Consider the following 16,581-nt stretch of genomic DNA (forward strand, 5'->3'; position numbering starts at 1 on the left):
TGCTTTTTTGCTGGATATTTGTTTCACTCTGACCTGGCTGTGGCAAATCTGCTTGGGTTCTTTCTTGTTGTTTGGTGCTTGTCCAAGAGATTGAATGAGTGAATGTTTAAGAACCGAGTCTTCTGTATTTATTGACTTGGCTTAGCGGGGACCCCTGCGTTTATACTGTGCCTTTTTTTTTTTTTAATAGCGTGTTCCAGCCGTTAGATTATCCTGGGTCTCCCCCATCTCAGTTGCACTAAAAAGAGAATTTATTTAACAGCCTTTCAATCCTCCTTCCTTTGATGTCGCTGTTGATTGAAAATTAGCCAACAGTAAAAGGAGAAGTGATATGCAATTCACCTTAGACTCAAAATAAACGAGATTTCACTTCTTCTAAAGGTTCCTGTCCGAAAAAAAGAGATTCTGGTGAAACCTTTTAGCTTTGGTTAATTTTTACTTTTAGCTTAGCTTTCTTGCTCTCTCTCTCTCTCCTTCTCCCTCTCCTGTTATGTTAGTTGCAGAGAGGTTTGCTTTGCTGGACCGTGGAAAAAGAAAAATCATGTTCAGTGAAACATTTTGTTTTTTTTAAAGCTCCTCTTTTTAACCATTGCACCTCTTTTGAGTCTTGGTATCCCTTTCTGTGCTTTTTTACCATTTCTTCTAATTGTGCAGGACATTAACATGAAAAACAGGATCCTTGTTGCTTAGGATTTAATCTGCTTCTGCTGCTTAGTCTCCCCTCTCAACTTCCCAAGAGATCTGTTACTTAGGTAGCAGAGGAAAAGCTTGTAAAAAGAAACCCTGTGTCTTATGTGCCCCCGCACCATGTACTGTATGTGTGTGTGTATACGTGCACACTTCTTTGTGGGTCTATCAAAGTCTCTCCTACTACACTTCGCTAAATTTCTGTGTTTGAGTTTGCACGCTCTCCATCTACCTGTTTGTGGACTATCCTGAAAAAAAGAGAGCCTTAGCTACATTATCTTGCCTTTGTGTAAGTAAATAACCCTCTTCCCTCAGAGGAATGCTCATAAATCTCTTCTTCTTAACATTCCTTTTTTTTTTTAAAGTACAATCTTGGAACTTAATATTCCAGTTGGGTGCCTGGAAGGTATTATTTCCCCCTTCTTCTTCTTCTTCTTCTTCTTCTTTTTTTTTTTTTTTTGAAGGAAAAATTAGAAACGTTTTTGCTTTTCACCTGCAGATGCTTTAAACTTTACGAAGAATGAAAGCAGTAGTCAAATCTTCATAAAGTGCATATATTGAAAAGAGCTGAGATTACAGCCTTCCCCAATCTGTTGTCTTCCCAGATTGGTTGGGGCAACTTTAAGGAATTTCCCACCACAACCACCATCAGCAGGGTCAATAGAATCCTGGAGTTGTAGTCCAAACGTGTGTAGAAAAATGTGAATGGGGAAATTTCTGGTTTTCATGGATTAAAATAAAAGCTGGGGAAATGTCCTTTATTCTCTGGAACTTTTTGTCTTGGCTTGGAGGATTGAATTATTATTGCATGCAATGGGGTGAGCTAGCCCAAGTGCAATCTTCTTTTTATACAGTAAGAATTCTAATTACAGCAGTAAAAACTTATACAAACTGAAAAAAAATTACAAGAATAACAAAAAAAAAAAGAAGGGAAAAAGAAAAGGAAAATAGAGAAAGAAAAGAAAGAAAGAAAAAGGAAAATATAATAAAGGAAAATATACATATAAACGTATAAAGATTGTATAAACATTTTACTAACATCATTTTGTCTTAAGGTGCAACAGATGAACTGGTTTGGATTGTCTGTCAAAAAATGTCTGCCTGTCTGTCAAAAATGGTGTAGGATCTGCTTGGGTGGGAGGTTGGACTAGATGACCTACAAGATTCCTTCCGACTGTTAATCTGTAATCTGTAACATTCAACAGGACGAGTAAAGGTGATGTTGGATATTGGTTTCATTTTTTCTTAAAAGCTCAGTTTACTCCCAGGAAGGGAACTGCATGAAGGAAATTTCCTTCCGTGAAGGAAACCACGGCCTGCATAAAGACCACATGTGGGCAACTGAAAATTTAAGAGCTACCTGTGAACTTTAAACATCTCCTTTTTATGGTTTCTTCTGATGATCGTTGGCAGAATTATTATGTTTGACCATTTTAGGAAAGCTACCAGTTGAATCCCTTCCAAAATTCCTACTTTTTTTTACCCAGAATTCCCCCCCACCCCCCAATGACAGCACTTGATATTGGTTACCCAGGGTTGGCTAATGTTTTAAATTGTTATTATTATACTTTTTATTGTTGATGTTGGGTATATTGTAAAGCTGTTGCTTTCTCTGGCTTGTGCGTAGATATAAGTGCATATCACACCAAAGTGCATCTTACTAATTAATAACCGCCAATAACAAGCAAAGGCTGTTGAATACAAAATAACTATAATAAATGTTGACGAATATTTCCTGGGCTTCAGTTTCACACATAGTTGCTCTTTGTCCTCAACCCACTCCAGCCAGGATTGTTAAAGCCAAAATAAATAAGTCCACAGTCAGTTGGCACCACAGATTTACGTAATTTAGAACAGGACAGAAAATTCCGGTTCTGTAGGAGCAGAATTTCAGTTGCGTGGACTTTGTGATAAATCCGAGCACCACATGTAGACAGATACTGAGGGTCACCTGAATTTGCTTTCTTGGCGAGAGATATGGGAATAACTGCTGCTTCCAGCTCTGCCAAATTGCTAATAGCTTCTAAGCTTTCCCTAACAAATCCCCCTTGGGGTGGGTTGTTTGTTAGAGATTGCTAGTGCTAATGTCCTGGATTTTGTCGGCATCTTTACACAAATAACTTAATGGAGGTGAAGTACTTAGAGTTGGCGTAGTTCTAATGTGAAGGCATAATTTAGGGAGTGGACTGCAAAATCGAAGAGTCTTCTTATCTCAAGTACCTGTATTTTTCGGAGTATAAGACACATCTTTTTCCCCCCTAAAAGGGGGTGGAAATTTAGGTGCATCTTATACACCGAATGTAGCCCCGCCCACTCACTGCCCCCCATCCTTTGGCCTCTGCCTCCCAGCAGTTTACCTCCTTGCAGCAAGCAGCAAGAAGAAACAGCTCATTTCAGCTTCAGCACAGCCTAATTAGCACAAGTTGATTGGATCGGCCTCCTGACTCTCAGCTGTTTTGCGCAGGGCTCTGCTGCTTGCTGCAAGGAGGTAAATTGCTGGGAGCAAATTTTATTTTTTCTTGTGCTAATCAAGCTATGCTGAAAACAAAAATGAAAGTAAAGCAGGCTATTTGCTGTTTGCTGCAACGAGGCAAAATTGCTGGGAGGCAGAGGCAGATTTCTTCTTCTTGTTTTCCTCACCAAAAAAGGTAGGTGCGTCTTATACTCCGGTGTGTCTTATACTCCTAAAAATACGGTATGTTATACCTTGTTCTTCTCCTCAAGTAAGTCTTCCACTTTAGTTAACTAAAACTTAGTTAACAATAGCTAGTTAACAATAGCTTTAATTAAAGATTACTTAACATTGCTAAATCCATGCCTGACTTCTCAAATTATCCCAGTCCTCGTGTTTTCCACCTGATGCGTAGATATTACGGCTTCCAGAATATGTAAACCTTACCTGCTGTTAAATGAAGAATTTGCTATCCAAATTTTGTTCTAAGACTCAGTGCACGACACACAAAAATCCTTGTTTAAATGTAGATCCAAATTGTTACCATGGCATCAACTTGTGGAAAGTGGTGAATTTGAACTGGGGATGGTTGGGAGACTGGGTGGCCTAGAGGTGGAGCTCTTGCCTCACAATCAGGAGGCTGTGAGTTCAATCCCAGGTAGAGGCAAAACTCCGCATTGGCGACAGGAAGGGCATCTGGCCAGTAAACACTCAGCTCCATTCAGTTCCCTAGACCCACACCCTTCAAGGGATTATGGGGTCATTAAAAGAAGATGATGATGATTGTTGGGAGAGCTTTCTCATCAGATGTGAAACTCCCAGTTTTGTTTCCTGCCACTCTTTGATCAAACCTACTTCCGTTGCATCAATAAAGTAGGATTTTTTTTATCTCTGTAGGGTAGCCTGAGCATCTGGAGGGAAAGAAGGCAGAGATGCAAACCAGACCAATTCTAGTCTTTTTCTTCTGTAATGAAACTGTCACTCATGCCAAATTAGCTAATCTTTTGTTCTAAATGGCAATTTAGTTTTCTCCCTATACCAGTGGCCCACAACCTTTTGGGCACCAGGGACCCATTCCGTGGAGAGAGCTTTCTCCATGGACTGGAGGGGGCGTGATTTCACATGCTACCTGAATCCCGCGGATGGGGCTTTGCTTGTTTGCATGGCCTGGTTTTTGGCCTGGCACGGACTGGTTCCAGTCCATGGATTGAGGGTTGGGGATCCCTGCCTTATACTGCTTAAACCGTTGTCTCGATTCTAACACTTCCTCCCCAGCATGGGAGGGCCTAAAGAGTATCTCCCTCCTAAAAAAAATCCCATTCATGCAAATAATTAGCCTGTTGAGAAGAGACTTACCTCTTTAAGAGCTGCGGTGGCGCAGTGGTTAGAGTACAATACTGCAGGCTACTTCTGCTGATCACTGGCTGCCAGTAGTTTGGCAGTTCAAATCTCACCAGGCTCAAGGTTGACTCAGCCTTCTATCCTTCCGAGGTCGGTAAAATGAGGACCCATATTGTTGGGGGCAATATACCGCTCTGTAAACCGCTTAGAGAGGGCTGTAAAAGCACTGTGAAGCAGTATATAAGCCTAAGTGCTATTGCTATTGCTATTGCTATTGCTATTGTGTGAAATCTTACCTATGCTTTGAATTGGTGCAGCCCGGTCAAGAATTTTTCCACTGCTTCAGAATGATCGAATCTACTTCCCTAAGTGTGTTTTCCTGACATATTGTTAAAAAAGTTTTTTCTTTCTTTCTTTTATTCTTCCCGCAGAACTCATCCTTGAGTTGCAGTGACTCTCGGTCCCCGATTCTTGGGATTTGGCAGAATTTGCTGAAACTGCATGCTGCTTCATGCAGACACAGTAAGTTATATGTGTTGTGTGAGTGATTGGGTGGGTGGGTGGGTGGAGGAGGAAATTAATACAGGTACCATATTTTTCAGAGTATAAGACACACTTTTCCCCCCTAAAAGAGAGTGAAAATGTAGCCCCTCCCACCCACTGGCTCCCACACTTTGGCCTCTGCCTCCCAGCAATTTACCTCCTTGCAGCAAGCAGCAAGCAGCAAGAAGAAACAGCCCATTTCAGCTTCAGCACAGGCTAATTAGCACAAGTTGATTGGATTGGTCTCCTGACTCTCAGCTGTTTTGCTCTCAGCTGTTTTGCGCAGGGCTCTGCTGCTTGCTGCAAGGAGGTAAATTGCTGGGAGCAGATTTTTTTTCCTTGTGCTAATCAAGCTATGCTGAAAGCGAAAATGAAAGTAAAGCAGGCTGTTTGCTGTTTGCTGCAAGGAGGCAAAATCGCTGGGAGGCAGAGGCAGATTTCTTTTTCTTGTCTTTCTCACCAAAAAAGGTAGGTGCATTTTATAATCCAGAGCATCCTATACTCCAAAAAATACAGTAGTCCTTGACTTACAACAGTTTGTGTACTACTTGAACTAAAAAGAAAAAAACAGGGAGTTCAAAAAAGTCCCTATACAGAGTTAAATAATTCTGTGTTTATTCTTTAATTTGAAATTATAACAGCGCTGAAAAAAGTGACTTATGACCATTTCTCACACTTACGACCGTTGCAGCATCCCCTGTGGCATCACATGATCAAAATTCAGATGCTTGGAAAATGACTCATATTTATGACAGTCACAGTATCTTTGGCAGGGGTGAAATCCAGCAGGTTCTGACAGGTTCTGACCGGTAGCGGAAATTTTGAGTTGTTTGGAGAACCGGCAAATACCACCTCTGGCCCCAAAATGGGGTGGGAATGGGGATTTTGCAGTATCCTTCCCCTGCCACGCCCACCAAGCCATGCCCACCAAGCCACACCCACAGAACCGGTAGTAACAAATTTTAGATTTCACCATTGCTTCATATGCTTTTAAAAATTTATTTAGCATCTTGCATGAAGCCAAGCAATTGTGTCTTACAAACCATTGCTTATGATGTAGCATGATATATGAGTCCGATCCATGGCTTACAATCATTGGCCTGATTTATTCACTAAATGGGATCTATCCAAACCATGGCTTACAACCCTGGTGTGTGAATTCCATCTTTCTTCTCCAACAAGTTTACATGTCTGCGTAATTTAAACCTGTTAGTACTTGAAATGAAAACAAAACAAAAGGGATTTCCAACAAGTCCCTATACAGGGTTAAGTAATTCTGTGTTTATTCCTTAACAGAAGCCAACTTGGATCTTCTCCAACCATTAATACCTAGTGAACGTACTCTGATTGATGATGTTTTCACCTGCTGGCACCCATGGCTTTGTCTGATAATGTCACTCATCACCTCCTCCTCTCTGTTTAATGGGTACCCAGACGGAGAGAAAGCTTATAAGCAGGCAGCTTGAGAATGCATCAAATTATTGGGCAGCGCGTGCTTCAGAAATTATTAGGAAGAAATGTTTTGGATTTCCTGCCAACATAGCATCTCTGCAATTCATTAAAGCAGCCCAATGTTTCTCAGATCTCTTTGTATGCCTGAGAAAAGGTGCCATCGTTTCTGCAATGACATTATTTTTGAGGACTTATGCAGAAATTTGAAAAAATAGGACAGGCTGCCAGAGAGATGCCATGTTTGCACGAGATCTGAATCGTTTTCAAAGCAGGCACTGATAATTTTCTAAAAAAAAAAACAAGGTCAGTTTTCTTGAGCTCCTGTCCACTGGCAGGACAAAACTATCCATGCACAACAGAAAGAAACTCATTGTCGGACTTGCCACAACTTAAACCTCTAAATAGATACGGTCCTTGGCTCCATTTGTTGAGAAAGGTATAATTTTATCAGAGATTAAGTGTATTGCAATACTTCATAGCCAAAACTGAGAATTGCCAGCCCAAATCCATAAATTCTACTTTTGCCTCCATAAACTATCTCTCACTGCCCACCCCAGTGTAACCAATCAGGTGTCAGGCAAAATTTTTTTTCCCCATAATGGTTAGTCTTAAATCAGTTTGATATGCAGCTCTCTCCTTCTTCCAGCTGTGTGACCTTGAGGCAGTGTCTCAAGGAGGCACAGAAGTTACTTTCGTTTCCCCAAGCATTCCCCCCTTCATTCCCCAAGATCATGGCAGTATGTCACTGCATAGCAGAGAAGCACAAGCAAGCATAAGGTGGCAGTTGATACCCATTCGACTTGAAGAGCTTACAGTATCATTCCTCCAAATTTCCTAAAATGAGCTGGATGAAGACTTCAAATGCTCAATGAGAACACAATGCTGGCTGGAGGTTGTGGACAGGAATGGAATGTCCTTGAAGAGGTTATGGCTGGCTGGACCAGGAGCATCCACTGCCAGAATAACTTGCTGTAGATGTATGTGTGTGTGTGTGTGTGTGTTTGTGTGTGTTTATGCGTGTATGCATGTGCGAGAAAGAGAGAATGAATCTCAAATTTGATTTTCAAATGCCAGAAATTTTAATCCGGGATGGTAACCACTGACCCAAATCTTAAGGCTAGCTTGGCAGATCTTATAACTAAATCTGTGTTGATGGAGTAGATGTTTTGGTGTTCTTTTGCTCTTTGTATTTTAATTAGTCATTGTTTTCTGATGCTGTCCTTTTTAATTATGGCTACAAATAAAAAACCTGTTCAGAATACTGACTGTTGCCTGGATTTCCTCAAAATGCTGGATTTTAAATGAGAGTTTAAAAAGTGACGGGGTTCACCAAATCCGCTCATTTCAAACCAGGCCAACTCTTGTTTTTTTTTTTTAAAGTTTTTTATTAATAATACAATTAAAAACATTGGACATGGTGTGACTTTCCGGTTTGAACATTTCCGTCAAGTTTTACCTTACAACAAATACAGTTCCTTTTTGCTATATAAGTATATTCCATCAACCACAATTCAAACACATAAATTTTTTCGTCTGTGAAGGTTACATCAATACCAATTCCATTCATATTTGTCACAGAATACCAGCATAGATATTTCTAAACGTTCAACTTATTTATAATCCTTTATCCCAACATTCCTCCTCCTCTCCAACCAATGATACATTTTATTCCAGATTTCATAATAATCCGTCTCACTCTTATCTTTGAGTTCCAGCGTCAACTCTTATCTTTGAGTTCCAGCGTTGACTTGTCCATTTCAGCACAAGTCAATATCTTATTTAATAACTTTTCTTCTGGGGGGGGGGGTCTCTTTTATTTTTCCAATTTTGTGTGAAAGCCAATCTTGCTGCAGGCCAACTCTTGTTGTTGTTAGTTGCGAAGTCTTGTCCGCGACCCCATGGACAACTTTCCTCCAGGCCTTCCTGTCCTCTACCATCTCCCAGAGTCCATTTAAGCTGCTTCAATGACTCCATCCAGCCACCTCATTCTCTGCCATCCCCTTCTTCTTTTGCCCTCAATCGTTCCCAGCATTAGGCTCTTCTCCAGGGAGTCCTTCCTTCTCATTAAGTGGCCAAAGTATTTGAGTTTCATCTTCAGGATCTGGCCTTCTAAAGAGCAGTCATAATAGGCCAAGTCTATTATGGCTTATTGGGATATGTGAACCCAATTTAAATGAGATTCAGATAATTTAGCTTACAATTTGATCTGGAGCACTGGTTTTTAAAGGGAAGGTGGTTTATCATAGAAGGTAGCAAAATCTTGAGGTCTGAAAGTAATAGAAAAATGCACATGGTGGATTTTGATTTGATTTAGTCCGGTTTCTAGTTAGGAAAGGATAAGCAGCTATTTAAGACTCTTTGTAGCCATCAGTATCTTCTCATATGCCAGAGGGGTCTGTAAAAGGTGAACATGCAGGCCCAGGAGCCCTAAACTTGGTGTGAAAAGCTTCTGCAAATCTTTATAGAATCTGGGCTTTCCACCAGATTTATGTCTCATTAAAAAAAATAACCTTCTTTGTGCACAGTAGTTCCTAATTAACTGAAGGGTGTGTGCCATTTTTCTTAGTACCCACTTAATGAACCTCCTTGCAAACTTTGCACCATTGGACAGGACATTTGCGTGCTTCTTTTTTCTATGAAAACTTGACGTTTTAAGCAGGTCTTTTCCAGGTCTGTTCTCAATTTTCACCTCTGCAAAGAAGGCAGGAAATTGTATTTGTCCTTTTCTTCTTGGCCTCTGTTGCTGAAAGGTCTTAGATCATCAGGCTCTGTTATGATTATGCCATTAAGCATGATTTTACACGCTTAAAAATAAATCTCCATTAAATGTGTGGAGTATTAAAATTGTGGCTGAGTCAGAGCAGATACCAGTATTTTTATCTTATACAATGTCACCACCTTAGGAATTATGAGAGTTGCAGCATAAGTCATGTTTATGTGTCAAGCATATATAAGATAACAGGTAAAAGTATAAACATAATTTGAATACATGAAAGGAGTAAATAAAAAGGAATATTAGGATAGGGACGGTAGGCACGCTGGTGCACTTATGCACGCCCCTTACAGACCTCTTAGGAATGGGGTGAGGTCAACTGTAGACAGTTTAAGCTTAAAGGTTTGGGGAAGAAACCACAGAATCAGGTAGTGCATTCCAGGCATTGACCACTCTGTTACTGAAGTCGTATTTTCTGCAATCGAGTTTGGAACGGTTTACCTTGAGTTTGTATCTATGATTTGCTTGTGTATTGTTGTGGTATTCATTGACAGGAAGTACATTGTGGCAGATAATTTTATGTACTATGCTTAGGTCAGCATAGTTCTAAGTTGTCTAAGCCCAAAATTTGAAGTCTGGTATAAGATATATGCCAGACTTTATATATACTTTATAGATTATAGCATAACTATATCTATAAAGCACCAATTGGGGAAGGCTGCTTTAAGGAACCCAAAAATTGACCGAGCTCCCTTGATATGATTTTGCAAGATTTTAACTGGCAGCTTAAAAGAAGATTTGGTACTTATTTGCATGGCCAGAGGCAAGAGGTGTAAATTCTAAGTGGATGCCTTTAATGACTTTTCATTACACCAGTCAGGAAGAGTTGAAACGGTTCAAGAAACCTGGAGAAGGTTGGGTAGTATTCCATGACAATTGTATGAGTGTGTGTTTGTGTGCCTTTGAGTCAATGTTGACTCCCGGCAACTGCCTGAACAAGTCCCTGCAGTTTTCTTGGCAAGATTTTCGGAAGTGGTTTCTCCTTGCCTGCTTCCTAAGGCTGATTGAGTGACTCAAAGTCATCCAGCTGGCTTCATGCCTGTGCCTAAGGTGGGACTAGAACTCATAGTCTGGTGCTTTAACCCCAATCCTAAACTGCCTCTTTTCTTGCCCATGCTTGCTCAAAATTAAAAAAAAATATATCTGGGTCAGTTGTGGCCCCTAATTGGAACAACGTTTCTACCTTCAGATTTTGCTTCATCTTATTAGAGTGGGATGGGATGGGATGGGATGGGATGGAATGGAATGGAATGGAATGGAATGGAATGGAATGGAATAGAAAAAATGGAATGGAATGGAATGGATTAGAATAGAAATAGGGTTTGGTAGGGGTAAGGGTAGAATAGAATGGAATGGAATGGAATGGAATAGAATAGAAATAGGGTATGGTAGGGGTAGGGGTAGGGGTAGGGGTAGGGGTAGAATAGAATAGAATAGAATAGAATAGAATAGAATAGAATAGAATAGAATAGAATAGAATAGAATAGAATAGATGGAATGGAATGAACTAGAATAGAAATAGGGTTTGGTAGAGGTAAGGGTAGAATAGAATGGAATGGAATAGACTAGAAGAGAAATAGGGTATGGTAGGGGTAGGGGTAGGGGTAGGGGTAGGGGTAGGGGTAGAATAGAATAGAATAGAATAGAATAGAATAGAATAGAATAGAATAGAATAGAATAAATGGAATGGAATGAACTAGAAGAGAAATAGGGTTTGGTAGAGGTAAGGGAAGAATATAATGGAATGGAATAGACTAGAAGCGAAATAGGGTATGGTAGGGATAGGGGTAGAATAGAATAGAATAGAATAGAATAGAATAGAATAGAATAGAATAGTAATCATAAGCAAATATCAAAGTAATAATAATCATAATGACACCAATAAGAGAAGGTAGTGGAACAGATGAGAAGGATAACAGCCACACTACATGGATAAATATACTTAGACATAAGATAGTAGTGTGGGAATTATGTGTTCAACAGTGATGGCATGAGGAAAAAAACTTAAAAAAGCAATATCCTGAATATTGTTGGATTGGGATTCATAAACCAGTCCTGCAGAACTACAGTTGAGTTCCTTCTTTTTGAGTTTAAAGGTAAATTTAAGCAGTGGTTTGGTTTGGAAAATGCCAGACTTTTTTTCTTTCTTTCTTTTTTTTACCATTATTCATTTGGATGGCTTTACCTTTCAATTCTTTCTTGACTCAATGACCCGAGTCAGTTGAACAATTTTGCTGCTGCATACAATGATATACACTAATCATTCTTGCAAAATAGGGAGAATTACACAGGGCATTCTCGAGAAGGGGAAAGATGCTAGTGAGGAAAAATCAAGCTCCATTATTATGATTGCAGCTTGATCCTTTTTATATACCTGTTCACTTCAGTAATGTTGCTCTTCAATTTTAAATGGGGAGAAGAAGATGAGTAGCTCCTAACCTTTTGGACATCAGAATGTTTTTTTTTTTAAAAAAAAAAAAGAAGAAGAAAAGAGTGATTTTCAGAAGAGAAGAAGGCAGGAAAGTGCCTTCACCATGCAATCTTAGGAAAAAAATAGAAAAGAGTTGAAATACAACTCTTGACATAGTGTATTCTACCTCCAAGATAAAAGGATCCGTCTCCTTTGAGTGAACTTTAAGTTCTGGTGACTTTATGGACACATTGATTTGGCTTTTTTTTTTGGAGGGTGGTGGAAATATATGGAAGCGATTTGCCATTAGCTTCTTATTTGTATCTGCCATCCTAATATAGTATATAGTATAGGGATTTAGGCTCCCATCCAACTACTTGGATTACCTAAGGGACATGGTGGCTCAGTGGCTAAGACACTGAGCTTGTCGATCAAAAGGTTCGAATCCCTAGTGCCGCGTAACGTGGGGAGCTCCCGTTACTTGTCCCAGTTTCTGCCAACCTAGCAGTTCAAAAGCAGGTAAAAAATGCAAGTAGAAAAATAGGAACCACTTTGGTGGGAAGGTAACAGTGTTCAATGCGCCTTTGGCATTGAGTCATGCCGGCCACATGACCACGGAGACGTCTTCGGACAGCGTTGGCTCTTCGGCTTTGAAATGGAGATGAGCACCGCCCCGTAGAATGGGGAACGAGTAGCACATATGTGCGAGGGGAACCTTTACCGTTACCAACTACTTACCAGTTCTAACCATGCTTAGTTCTTTTTGAGCTCATCCTGTCTTGTTTAGGTACTGCCATAGCTAGGTCTAGAGCTAAGAAAACTAGAAAAAGCAGGGTGGAGGAAGGATTAATTCACTTGCAGTTGCAGGAGGTATCTTTCCCTTAGGGGGAACCACATTTTTAAACATGTACCAATAATTCTAGAAGGGACCGTTTTCTCCCTATCTCTTGGTTACCTTTTTGTCCAGTACATCTATTTAGAAAATTCATAAGCCAGTTTTGTCTAGTGTTTAAGGCACCAGGCTATAAACCTGGAGACTGTGAATTCTAGTTGCACCTAAGTTATAAAAGACAGCTAGCTGACCTTTGGCCAATCTGCAGGAGATGTAAGTTCTAGTCATGGAAGACAGCTGGCTGGCCTTGGGCCTGTCTCTGTCTCTCAGCCCAACTCACTTCAAAGGGTTGTTATGGTGAAAACAGGAGGAGGAAGCTGGGTTGGTTCTGTTCATCGCCTTGAATTAGTTGTAAAAAATAATAAAGGCGAGATACGTAAAATAAATAATTTTTTTTAAAAAAATCTCCAGCCTGACCTTGCCCAGTTATTCTAATATCTCTCTTGTATAAATCTAGTCCTAGAATTAAGTCAATTTTCTTCCATTGAGAGGGAAAGAAAAGATTTCTCCATTGAGTAGGACAACTAACCAAGGAACGGCTGAAGAAATTAAGATTGTGTCGGCCAGCTAGAATCGCTGAAGTAGAAATACTGTCTGTCAAACCTTCATACATTTGCATGGATGTTAAAAAAACCCACCTAATTCTCATGTTGCTTTTAGAGATGGTACCCATGTTTCTTAGAAGAGATATAATTTAGTCCGGGGTGTGTGTGTGTGAGGTTTTGCACTGTAATATTGGTATTTCCCCCTTTTTTTGTATTTAGATTTATATGTATTATGTTTGTATTATTTGTATTCAAAATAAAAAAATATTATTTAAAAAAAAAAGAGATATAACTTAGAAGGATCCTTCCCTTGAGGTGAGGATGTGGGAGCTTCAAGTTATAATTTTGAAGACACTTACCTCAACTTTCTTTCATATTAGTTAGTGTACTTCTTAACATCTATAGTGGGGACTTGATGGCTCAGTGGCTAAGACGCTGAGTCAATCGAAAGGTCGACAGTTCGGCGGTTCGAATCCCTAGTGCCACGTAACAAGGTGAGCTCCCGTTACTTGTCCCAGCTTCTGCCAACCTAGCAGTTCGAAAGCACGTACAAAATGCAAGTAGAAAAATAGGGACCACCTTCGGTGGGAAGGGAACAGCGTTCCGTGCGCCTTTGGCATTTAGTCATGCCGGCCACATGACCACGGAGACGTCTTCGGACAGCACTGGCTCTTCGGTTTTGAAATGGAGATGAGCACCGCCCCCTAGAGTTGGGATCGAGTAGCACATATGTGCGAGGGGAACCTTTACCTTTACCTTTTACATCAACTTTCTTTTATATTCTTTTAATAGTAGGATGTGCACAGGATTAGTGTACATCCTCCTAACATCTACGGCATTGATAAAAATAGAAGGAAGGAGGAGGTGGCATTGAGATCTCTCTCTCTCTCTCTCTCTCTCTCTCTCTCTCTCTCTCTCTCTCTCTCTCTCTGTCTGTCTCTGTCTCTGTCTTTCAATACACTTGTCCATCCCCCCCCACCCACCCCCCAGCCACTGCTTCAGCTGCTGGCTGACCTTCTGAATTGCAGGATGCAACTTACTTTAAGCCGGGACAGGATACAGCTGGAAAAAGATCTATGGGGCTCCGTGGGTGTCTTTTGCAATCAAAAGTGGACAAGGCTGACTCAGGAAGAGTTTTCATTTAAATTAGCTTCTGCTTTTCAATTCTGAAAGGCTTGTCTGCAGTCCAAGATGGCTGTGTTTATTTTCTGCCTCCTCGGTGTTTTTGCTGATGGCAGGACTTGCTTTCCAGGCCTCGAATCCTGATGAGATGTGTGCTTTTTAAAATAAATCCCTTTCTCCCCCCTACCCCTTAATATCTTGGTCTTCAGGGTGATTAAGTGGCAAGGATTTTGACAGTCTTCCAGCGAAAATAAAAGTCCAAAATATTTTCACCCACTTGTCATGCGTTGCTATTTATGGCTGGCGGCTGATGATCTTCCCATTCTCTAGAAATTCCTCTATTCATGTTAGGCATTGGGGGGAGGTGATTAGTTCAAGCTTTATGCATTTAATTTTAAATATATTTTTGGTGTTTTGGTGAGCGACATTTACATAACAATTATCTGAGTATGCGATGTGAGTGTATTTGGATTCTTAATGTGGGTCTGCTTAGATTCTTCAAAAGGTTTTTAATATACCATCCTACGTTCCTGGCACTGTGGAGAAATGATCTTTTTTTTTCCATCAAAAGTGGTGTGTCAACTTCTGATGTAGCTGGCATGGTCTGGGAGGTTTTTGATCTTTTGCTGATTGAAGCCAGAGAAATGTTCATAGAACATAGAACATTTTCTAAACTACTTTTGGACCTGCTTGCTCAGAATTCTGGGAGATTTTATCTCAACTCATTTAGTGTACGCTCGTTGAGAAAGTCTCCCTTGCTAGAATCCTTTAAGACTACAGATTAATCAGCTATTATCATTTTATTGCGGATACGTGTGTGTTTGTTGGGAAGGGGTGGCCTGAGATGAGCGTGTCTACTTCGCTGTACTTCTGCTGCTTGAGGTAGCTTTGTTGCCCTTGGAGAATTCACCTTCTGCCTACTGAATGTTGTCAGAGGCATCACAATCTATTTATCTATTTCAAATCTCTTTATCTCATTTTTCTATTAAAAACACTTTGGAAGTCTACCCAAAATAAATCAAGCGAAGACTTTCTAAACTAAAAATCCCATCTAGCACCTAGATTTTGGAAAACTCGGCGTACGTCTCTCCAATAGAAAAAGTACATCCGGTTTATAAAATGGGAATGAATTTTTAATATTTTCCTCCTTATATAAAAAGGTCTGCTTTGTGAATGGAAGAGATAATAGGGGAAGAAAATGTCTGGGTGGCATCCTCTGGCATGTGGCAGATCTAACCAGCTTGGAAATGGCTCACATATGCATGCCTTCCAGAATTGCAAACAATATATTTCCTCCCCACAAGGCCTAGACATCCTGAGGTCACTTCCTGAAGCAGGATTTAAGAGCAGTCTTCCCAATGCAATAGTCTAATCCATTGATGGCTAACCTTTTTGCTGTCGCATGCCAAAAGCGGGGGGAGCGTGGAGGGTCACGACCCCTCCGTGCTCCCCCCGCTTTTGGCACGTGGTGGCAAAAAGGTTACCAGTGGGTCTGGTAGGCCGGTTGTTCACCCTCCCCAGGCTCCAGAGGCTTTCTTGGAGCCTGGGGAGGGCGAAAACGCCCCCCCCCCCGGAGGCTCTCCAGAGGCCAGAAACAGCCCGTTTCCCGACTTCCGGTGGGTCTGGAAGGCCCGAAAATCAGCTGGCCAGCACGCGCATGCATGCTGGAGCTGAGCTAGGGCAACGCTTGCGTGCCCACAGATATGGCTCCGCATGCCACCTGTGGCACGCGTGCCATACGTTCGCCATCATGGGTCTAGTCTCTCTGCCATTGTTCATTGGTACTTCCCAAGTCTGGTTCTAAAGTCGAGCTGCTGTTGCTTGTGGTTGACAGGGGTGTGGTTGATTGTATCGACCCATTGCTTCTTTTGACCCTGTATTATTCATTCATTTTTTTATTCATTCATTTATTTATTTGTCAAGTACGTATTAGATAATATATATAAGTATAAGCATGAATTGATACATTTAATTAATATGAATAAAAGGGGATATTAGGACAGGGACGGAAGGCACACAGGTGCGCTTATGCACGCTCCTTACAGACCTCTTAGGAATGGGATGAGGTCAACAGTAGACAGTCTTAGGTTAAAGTTTTGGGGGGTTTTGGGATGAGACCACAGAGTCAGGTAGTGCATTCCAGGCATTGATCACTCTGCTGCTGAAGTCGTATTTTCTGCAATCGAGTTTGGAGCGTTTGTATCTATTGTGTGCTCATGTATTGTTGCGGTTGAAGCTGAAGTAGTCATTGACAGGAAGGACGTTGTGGCAGATAATTTTATGAGGTACGTTTAGGTCAGACCGAAGGCGACGTAGTTCTAAGGCTTCTAAGCCCAGAATTTCAAGTCTGGTGGCATAAGGTAT

The 16,581-nt window shown here is 40.8% G+C and overlaps 1 protein-coding gene across 1 annotated transcript in view; it reads left to right on the forward strand.

Moving 5' to 3' along the window:
- Positions 1 to 16,581, forward strand: part of AKAP13 (A-kinase anchoring protein 13) — a 276,145-nt gene that overhangs the window by 75,359 nt on the left and 184,205 nt on the right. Inside the window, exon 2 of the mRNA XM_070953603.1 lies at positions 4,912 to 5,002. The gene's annotated coding sequence lies outside the window, so the exon portion shown is untranslated. The remainder of the gene's footprint in view (positions 1 to 4,911; positions 5,003 to 16,581) is intronic.

This window comes from Pituophis catenifer, unplaced genomic scaffold (assembly GCF_029215685.1).
Source record: "Pituophis catenifer annectens isolate HBS135680 unplaced genomic scaffold, rPitCat1.0.hap2 SCAF_14, whole genome shotgun sequence".
Taxonomy (NCBI): domain Eukaryota; kingdom Metazoa; phylum Chordata; class Lepidosauria; order Squamata; family Colubridae; genus Pituophis; species Pituophis catenifer.